Source organism: Populus euphratica, unplaced genomic scaffold, assembly GCF_000495115.2.
Source record: "Populus euphratica unplaced genomic scaffold, PopEup_1.0 scaffold129.1, whole genome shotgun sequence".
Lineage (NCBI taxonomy): Eukaryota > Viridiplantae > Streptophyta > Magnoliopsida > Malpighiales > Salicaceae > Populus > Populus euphratica.
Genome location: NW_011499907.1, coordinates 1098045 through 1107252, shown reverse-complemented (window position 1 = coordinate 1107252; position 9208 = coordinate 1098045). Strand labels below are relative to the sequence as shown.

The following is a 9208-nucleotide window of genomic DNA, read 5'->3' as shown; positions in this document are numbered from 1 at the left end:
TTGTTATTGTCAAAATTACTTTCGAATGCACAATCTGTCACATATTAAGTTTAGTTGGTGGCTGACTGATCATATTTTATACACTACTAAAATTAATTAAAGCTAAATCATAGACTATATACATACATGTATTAACAAAATATAAATATTGTATATCCAAATAAAGAATACAAGAAGAGCTATAATTAGAAATACCTGGAATTCAAGTTTCATTAGCCTTTGATGCTCTATTGATAGTTAAATAATAATGATAATGATATAATAAACCTACTCTGAAGCAAAAAGCAAAAGAAAGAGGAGATATAAATACTCCTTCTCGTGACTGCTGCTATATATGTATATATTTGAAGGGTAAAACATAACATTGTAGGAAATTTAACAAGGCAGCTGTCATCCGGTAGTATAGGAAAAAAAAAATTTCCTTTCTAAATCAGGAGTGACATTGTAGGAAATTATATTATATAAGAGTGATCTGTACAAGCTGCAGTTAATTCTCAACCAATCTGATTTTGAGATTCTCCTTACCAAAAATAAAACAAAACAAATAAATCTCAACCAATCAATGAGTAGAGTTTAGCTACAAATAACGAGAAAAGGTCATGAATCCTTCACGAAATCAAATAGTTCTCCTAACAAGGTCTTGTTATTCTTCATGATGGTCTTAGAACTGAGAGCGTGGGCGAGTAATGTTGTGGCAATACAGATATGGCCATCTAATTTTCAGAGTCTCAATTTGCTAGCAAAGGAAGAATTAGGGAATGCGTTGCCAGCAAATGGCAGATGTCCTCACCAAACCAATACCTGCAGAGTAAAGGGGAGTGCTAGAAATAATTAAGAAAAAAATCTTGAATCTAACGAAGAAAAAAATCTCTTCATATCTTGTAAAAACTTTCATCATTCTGTAACTGTTTAGATTGGTTGGGGGAGACAGCGTGGCAGCTGGGGGGGTTCCCTTTGAATCTCCTAATCAAGCAATCTTGTCATAATTAATAACTTAGGTTTTGGTGAGACAAGATAAATTAGATGAAAATAATTTGAAAGCCTTTGCACCAGCTAAAAGATCAGCCAACGAAGGATGAACATTAGTAACCACCTGATTACAAGCACGCATTACATCAGCTTCTGAAACTTGTAGCATAACTTAGATGTCTCGTGCATGATTGGCCAGGCTAAATCATCCAAGCTATCCGGCTGAAAACAAAGCATCAGACAATTTTTTTCATTGAGAAAAGAGGGAAAAAACATCTTAAACAAGAATCCAATCAAAAGGCAAAATGACTTAATTATCATGATATATATATCATAGCAGAGACTTGCTACACTTGAACATCTTATGCTTTCAAAGACGAATCAGCAAGTAACAAATCTTTAATGACTAATTTAAATGAGACAGCAAAAGAGAGATGATGGGAAGAAATGATGGTGGGCCACAAACACATAATGTAGCATTACCTAGGAAGGCATACAATTTCCAATTATATACCAGTCAAAGCAGTGCAAGATTGGAACTGACTTCATAAAAGTTCTCAGAAGCATGATTTACTGAGAGTTATGCATTGGTTGATGAACCAAATTACATGATGAGAGAGAGTGCCAGTCAAGTTCCTATTGGAGGCTATGTGAAAACATTATTGACACATTAAGATTCATTCCAAAGTTACTTGCACCTTTTCCATTCCTTGCTCGACTATGCTAAAGCTACATTTTTCCAAATAATAAGAAAACAAGAAAAATCTCCATACCTTCGCAACAGCACAAACACCAAAAAGACCAGTGTCCTCATAGTTTGTGTTGAAAGCCATCGCTTTCTGCTATTTCATCAATGCCAACCCTTTGTGGTAGTTCAGAACTGTCCAATGATTGAGATTTAATCAATGCCCTTGCTAACAAGACAAAAGTGTCTCAAATAGTCAGCCAGTTAAACTTTGAAACTTGTTAGGATGTGGAAAAACATAGAAAAGAATGATCATTGAAACCTTAGGGGTTAATCACGCAGCCCTATTAAATGTAATGTTTGAAAAATCTTATTTTTTAAGCTTAATTGCTTATAACTCCACCAGCATAAGGGATTCCATTTGTAGCTCATGAGTCGACACAATTTCTGTAAATACAGACCACTGTACAAATTTGCTCTCCAGAAATGTTATAATAAAATTCCTAAACTGTTAAATGAAGCCTCCCCTAATACAAATGATTTTTTAAAGATGAATAGCGGCAAATGTGGTAAATTAGAGAGAGGAGAGGTTACCCCATGTGCTTTCCACCTCCTGCACTCTTGTTCCAAGAACCCAACATAGCCTGCATGACCATCAAAGCAATGGAATCTGGATCTGTCCAAGATGCTCCTTGAAAAGCGACAGCAAATTGTGCCAGAGGAACATCGTCATCAATTATCCTGACCTGATTTTTCACAACAATAAGCGGAAACAGTAGTTTAGAGAAAGAAAAAGGCATAGAAAGAAGGCATGGATTTCAAGTTACATCTTCCCACCTCAGAACCAGTGAAATATGCAGGGTCTTTGGAAACTAACTGTGCAGCAGTAGTTGGATCAGATGATAACTTCGTAAACAACTTCTTTACTTCCCCAACAAATTCCTCATGCTTCACAGCCCCTGATGCGACAATCACCTGAAATGAAAGTCACACAAATACCCATGATAAGAATTTCAACAGAAGGCCTTCAATCTTAATAGCAAGCAGAAAGGAAAATGGAAATAATCGTTCAGCAGTCCCACAACTCCATCTTGTACAAAAGTAAAATAACATAAAGCATTACCATTCTGGGAGCTGTGTAGTGTGTTTGTATATAGTTCTGAAGATCATTCCTGGATATTGTCTCGATGTTTTTAGCAGGTCCCAGAATAGTTCTACCTAAAGGAGTGTATTGAAAAGCAGTTGCAAGCAAATGGTCAAAAATTACTTCCTCGGTTTGCCCCTCAACCTACAATTTTCCACATACATCATTTATAACTGTTAGAAGCAGGAAGCAAAATCAAGGCTATATCCATAGAAAACATTGAACTAAGAAAACTGAATGCCGGCAGTAAAATGTTACTGGAAGTACAATACAACAACACATTTTTCACATGAAAATTACCCACTTTCGTAACTTTGAAAAGCAATTGAGCATTTTGTTCAGTACACAGCATAGCAAACAACTCAGTATGCTTACAACAAAGATCAAGTTAAGCAAGTTTAAAACTTTATCACTAGAACATAACATTTAAAACCATTCACTAACAAATACATGACCATTTCTCCATAACCAGGATTCATTTAAACAAGTTTGAAACTTTGATGCTAGGACCTGACATCTAAAACTACCCGACAAACAAACACCACACCTTCTATTTGAAAAACTTCATAAAACAAACACCAAAAAAGTTAACTAAATGACCCACACTTGCAAACAACAATGACATCCCTCATTTACTTGTAAGTAAATCAACAACTATTAGCATTTCTAAATTAAAAACCAGCAAGCATAGAAAACTATGCAATTCTAATTCCCACATGCTCAACCCAAAAATACAAAGAACCGTGTCAAATCCCATTGACCAAAGCTACAAAGACACCAACTTTCATGACAGTTAAACCCAAAAGCACAAAACTTTAAACATAAACAACCAAAACCCACAACCCAGAAGACAGAATTTTACAACCACCGAACACAAAACGCTAGACTCTTTAGACACAACAGGCAAAACAACAAAAATCCATTTCCAATCCAAGTTCAAACAACAGAAAAAACCCAAATTTACCTCCTTCATTTCCAAAGTAATAACGTCCCACTCCCTAGATATCCTCCCCTCATCGAAAGTAGAGTTCTGCAAAATATCGGCCAAAATATCCAAGGCCTTGTTAACATCTTTGTCCATAACTTTAGCATAAAAGGTAGTCTGTTCTCTACCTGTATACGCATTCAAATGCCCTCCCATATTCTCTATCTCCTCTTCCAATTCCCTCACACCCCTTTTCTCCGTTCCCTTAAATATCATATGTTCCGAGAAATGAGCAGTCCCATTTGTCTCATCGGACTCAAATCTCGACCCGGCATCAATCCAATCCCCAACAGTCGCAGTTTTAGCAGCCAGATTCGACTCAGTAGCGACACGGAGACCATGAGGGAGCGTAGTGATGCGGGTTTCAGGTGAGGAGAGGATATGGGTGTGGGTTTTGAGAGTTGGGTGGGGTGACCCGTATTTGAGGAATCTTGGGTCCGCGTTTTCGAGGAGTTTGAGCTTTGATTTGACTGATTCAGCTAATCGGTCGTAGATCATGGCGGTTGGTGGTGGTGGGTGGATGGTGTGGTGGAACTGACGGTGGCGACGGAGGCGGCATTGGAAAAGGATCTGGCCGTGGTTGCTGATAAAGGTCTATGGGGCCGGCGAGCTAGGGTTAGAAGGCGCTTCCTAGCCATGATTTTGGTTTGCGTGTGTTAGAGTTTGTAGATAAAAACAGTGGAGACCTGAGAGGGTCTAGGATAGTGGAGACATGACTATTAAAACATGGAGGTGACTTGCAGGTGTGATTTTTTAAACGACGTGTCGTTGCAAGCATGTGTTTTTACCAATTTTGTTACCAAAATATTAATTAATACATTTAATTTACAAGCAATAATGGAAGTGATAGCTTTTGATTTACAAATTACAAGTAATTAATTACGTAAGTTGGTGATTGGAAAAAAACTAAGAAGATTTTTTTTATATTAATATATTTATCTATAAAGTCTAATGTTTAACTTTGTAAGAAGAGAAAATATTAGATAAATCTAAATGACAGGATCAATTAATAATTTTTTTATATAAATTATTAAGTTTTTCACAGTAAAAGACGAATTATAAAATTTATTTTAATAAATAAAATCACATTATAACCTAACAAATTTTTTTATATATTCTTATAAATTTATGTTCATTACAGTGATTTTCAATATATAATTATTAACAAATATTTTAAAACGCAAAGGTTTTTAATTGTAATGTTTTTTTTGTTTTTTTTTCTTTTTTTTACATGCTTTTTTTTACATGCTTTTTTTTACTCTGATTTCTTCTTTTCTTTTTAATTTTTTTAAATTATTTTTGTTAATTATTTTAAATATTGAGTTGGTTGAAAATTTAACTATGTATTTTAAAAAAAAAAACATTATGGATTGCTATAATATTCTCATACATTGTTGTTTTTTCTTTTTATGATTTGTTTTTCAAAATGGTTTGTGGATTTTATTTTTTATATTAAATTGGTTGAAAATTTAGTTTCGTATTTTTTTTTTTTTTAAATATGGATTTGTATAGTATTTCCCCTATATAGTTTTTGTTTTCCTGTACTGCTTCCCCGTATATTTTTTTAAAATTATCTTTATTGAATTTATTTTTTTAATATTGAGCTGACTGATAATCTAACTTTAGCTTTCCCCACATGTTTTTTTATTTTTTATTTGTTTTTCTTTTTTTCCAAAATTGTCATTTTTTCATATTTTCTTTTTTGGTTTTGTTTTTTCAGAATTATTTTTGTTGATTTTACTTTTTTACTATTGAGATGGTTGAAAATTTAGTTTTTTAGGTATTTTTTTTAAAACACTATAGCTTTTCCCACATGTTTTTATTATTATTTTTTACCCAAAATTGACTCTTTTTAAAAAAAAATACTCTTTGTCAGTTTTTTTTTATATATTGAGCAACTTAGTTTTGTAGTTATTTTCAAAAAAAAAAACTATGGATTACTACAATGTTTCCCTTACATGGTTTTGATTTGGCTGTAGTGTTTCTCCCATATGTTTTTTTTTTTAAATTATCTTTGTCGAATTTATTTTTTCAATATTGAGTTGGTTGAGAATTTAGCTTTAGCTTTAGCTTTCTCCATGTTTTTTTTTTGTTTTTTTAATTTTTTTCCAAAATTGTCTTTCTTCTTTATATTTTTTTTTCATAATTATTTTTGTTGATTTTTTTTATTATTGAGTTGATTGAGAATTTAGTTTTAAAATATTTTTCATTAAAACACTAAATTGCTACAGTGTTTCTCTACATGGTTTTTTATTAAATAATTTTTTTCAGAATTATCTTTTTTTATTTTACTTTTTTTCATATTAAGCTGATTGATAATTTAGCTCTGTAGTTATTTAAAACACTACAGATTGTTACAATGTTTTCTCATATGATTTTTGCCTTGCTACAGTGTTTCTCCAAATGTTTTTTTATCGATATTTTTTTTTCAAATTCTTTTTTGTTAAATTTATTTTTTGTATACTGAACAGTTGACAATTTAGCTTTTTTGTATACATGACGTCTCCACTGTACTCAAAATCCGTGAGATTTACGGCTAATGCCTTAATTGGTGATGGGTTGGAGCAATCAAGCAACACTAGATTTTGGAGTAAAGTACTGAAAACTTTTAAAAGGGACATATGTTTACAGCATATCAACATTAGACCTTGAAGAAGCAAACAGTTCGGGAGGAGGGATGGAAGAAATTTTTCTCCCAAAAATACATCGTGCAGTTGTAAAGTTATTTGTTTGTTGAATCTGATAAAATCAGCAGGAGGTTTTAAAACACAAGTTCCTAGATGCAAGTGCTTTAATCTTAAATCACCAGGACGGGGAAGAAGCTAATAGGAAAATCTATAATATTCATCACCTAATAGCCCATGATGATGATAGAAAAATAATGTCATGCTTGATAAGAAAAGTTGAAGCTCTTTAATTTCCAATCTAATCATAGAACTAATCCATCAATTAATATTAGAAGTGTCTCCAAGATGTTTCAAGAAATGCAGCTTGAAAGAAATTATTTTTGTGCCTTGGAAATTCTGCAAGAATCCATCGACACACCTTGTTGTAACCTAATTTTGGATTCACTAAGATTTTCTTGAATGTTATTTTATTTTATTATTCATAAAAAACCAAAAAAATTAAGAAAAAAGTTTAAAATTTTAAAATACATTTTCTCGGGTTAACCGCATCTTTCCATAAAAACCTATTCCACCGGGTCAATATGAGTCAAACCATGTTGACCAGGCTAAAAAATGAGTTTCAGGTCAAAACCATCATTTTCGATTAAAACTGAGTCCATCAAGTCAACACGGGTTAAACCATGTCAACCAGGGTAAAAAATGAGTTTTGGGCTGTTTTAGATCAAAACCATCATTTTCGATCAAAATCGAGTCCATCGAGTCAATACGGGTCAAACCATGTCGACCAGGGTAAAAAATGAGTTTCAGGTCAAAACCATCATTTTCAGTCAAAACCGAGTCCACCAGGTCATTACGGGTCAAACCATGTCGACCAGGGTAAAAAATGAGTTTTCTTGCCGTTTCGGGTCAAAACCATCATTTTTTTATTAAAACCGAGTCCACCGGGTCAATATGGGTCCAACCATACTGACCAGAATAAAAAAATGAGTTCTAGGCTATTTTAGATCAAAACTGTTATTTTTTATCAAAAACCTGGTTCACCGAATTGATACCCATATAAAGGTTTTTTTAGTGTTCCAACATAATTTTCGGTAATTAAAATTGATTTTTAAAATTGACAGGGATAAAAAAATAAGTTTCAAGCTTTTTCTAATACTGATTTGAATTTTTAGTTTTACCCCTATAAATATTTATTATTATATATAATAAAACAAAATAAATAATACAAAATTTTTGTCATAGTAGGCGGAGTAATTGTGCCGATGGTAGGCGGGGTAGCTCTAACAATGAAATTTTTCTTTAAAGCAGATTGTGCAATTGTGATATGAGATTTTATGTCCCCTTTTCATTAGCTATAAATAGCAAGAGAAAATTAGCTAGAGAAAAAAAGAGAAGAAGAGAAAAAGAGACGGGAAAAAGAAAGAAAAGAGAGTATAAATTTTGGTTACTATTGAGGTTTTTTTTACTTTTTCTTTACGTGAGTAAGATATTGATTTATAATAAAAAAAACAATTTAAAAAATACCACAAATATCTTATCTGTTAGATCTAATAGTGTTTAGTTCTGGACCTCTGATTTAATAGGATACAATAGGGCTTACCACACTGGATTAAAATCCAAATCCATCTTAGCTCTTAAAATAATCTGCCCTTCGATCCTGTTGTGCCATGTCATCCGGTGTACTAAGCATTCGGTGCACCGCACTACACCAGATCAAGATTAACCCATCTAGACCGTCCGATCAACTTGCAGATCAAGTCAATCACAACCGAAGGATCAGTTCATCTGTGATCCAATGGTTCAAAACCTCCCGCGGCACCAGTGTACCATACTAAAGTTTACACCGTAGCAAAACCTCAGACTCTCTCTCCCCTCTCGCCGATGACTCGTTCTCTCTCATCTGATCTCCCACCTCTGACCTTTTAAAGCCTCTGAACCACCACAGAAAGCTAATCGCCTCCTATAAAGCAAAACCCAAGCAGTTTTCATCTCTCTCTCCGCCTCATCTGGCCCAAAAAAGGTTGCGACTTCTTTAATCACCCAGAGTTTCAAACCATCGATTCTCCTTCATTAGCCATCAAAACCACCGTCATCAAAATCCTCTCCATCAGATCTACCAGAATCAACCATTCATTGGCTAGAAATCTTGTCGAAAAATTTCACCACCTCCAACAGTGATTGCGTGTGAGCTACACGATCCACAAGGGCATTTTCATAATTTTCTGAGAAATTCAAGGGTATTTTAGTCTTTTACATATACGGTGGCACTCAGGTAATTTTTTGGATTCCTAAAAGTATTTTTAATATTTTTATATAAAGTATTTGTAAAATTTCTTGCATGTTATAAACAAGAAAAAAAACCAAAAATAAATGTAAAAGTAATAACGATGTGGGTCCAACACCCATCTTATCATGTCATCGTTTGTGGGTCCAAAGCCCAATTCTCAAGTATAGTTATACTCATTTCTCAACAATATTAAAATAATTTTTTGTTTTATAAATGAATATTGTTTGTGGACACGTCTCTTTTTTTAGAAAAGGACCGATGTCAAAAATTTAAATATCAAATATGGATTATATCCATTATTTTTTTCTTTTGGTAATCCAGACGCAACTCTCCTTTTTAGGGTCAAACATCAATATTTTAGACGAGTCTTCTATTTTTAAAGACCGATGTCATTCATTTTTTTGACGTGTTTTCTACAAACATTGTTTGTCGACACGTCTCTTTTATTTACAGAAAAGGATCGATGTCAAAAGTTTAAATACAAAATATGGATTATATCCATTGTTTTTTT

General features: G+C 33.2%; 1 long non-coding RNA gene and 1 pseudogene across 1 annotated transcript; both read right to left on the bottom strand.

The window, feature by feature from the left end:
* Positions 1–467: 467 nt before the first annotated feature.
* LOC105133523 (probable mitochondrial-processing peptidase subunit beta) lies at positions 468–4548 on the bottom strand (annotated as a pseudogene).
* A 2391-nt stretch (positions 4549–6939) lies between these two features.
* Positions 6940–7351, bottom strand: LOC105133522 (uncharacterized). The gene is made up of 2 exons (XR_843815.1): positions 7245–7351; positions 6940–6973 (listed from the first exon to the last, which is right to left on the bottom strand). It is a non-coding gene; the product is annotated as an uncharacterized LOC105133522 (long non-coding RNA).
* Between the last annotated feature and the right edge of the window lie 1857 nt (positions 7352–9208).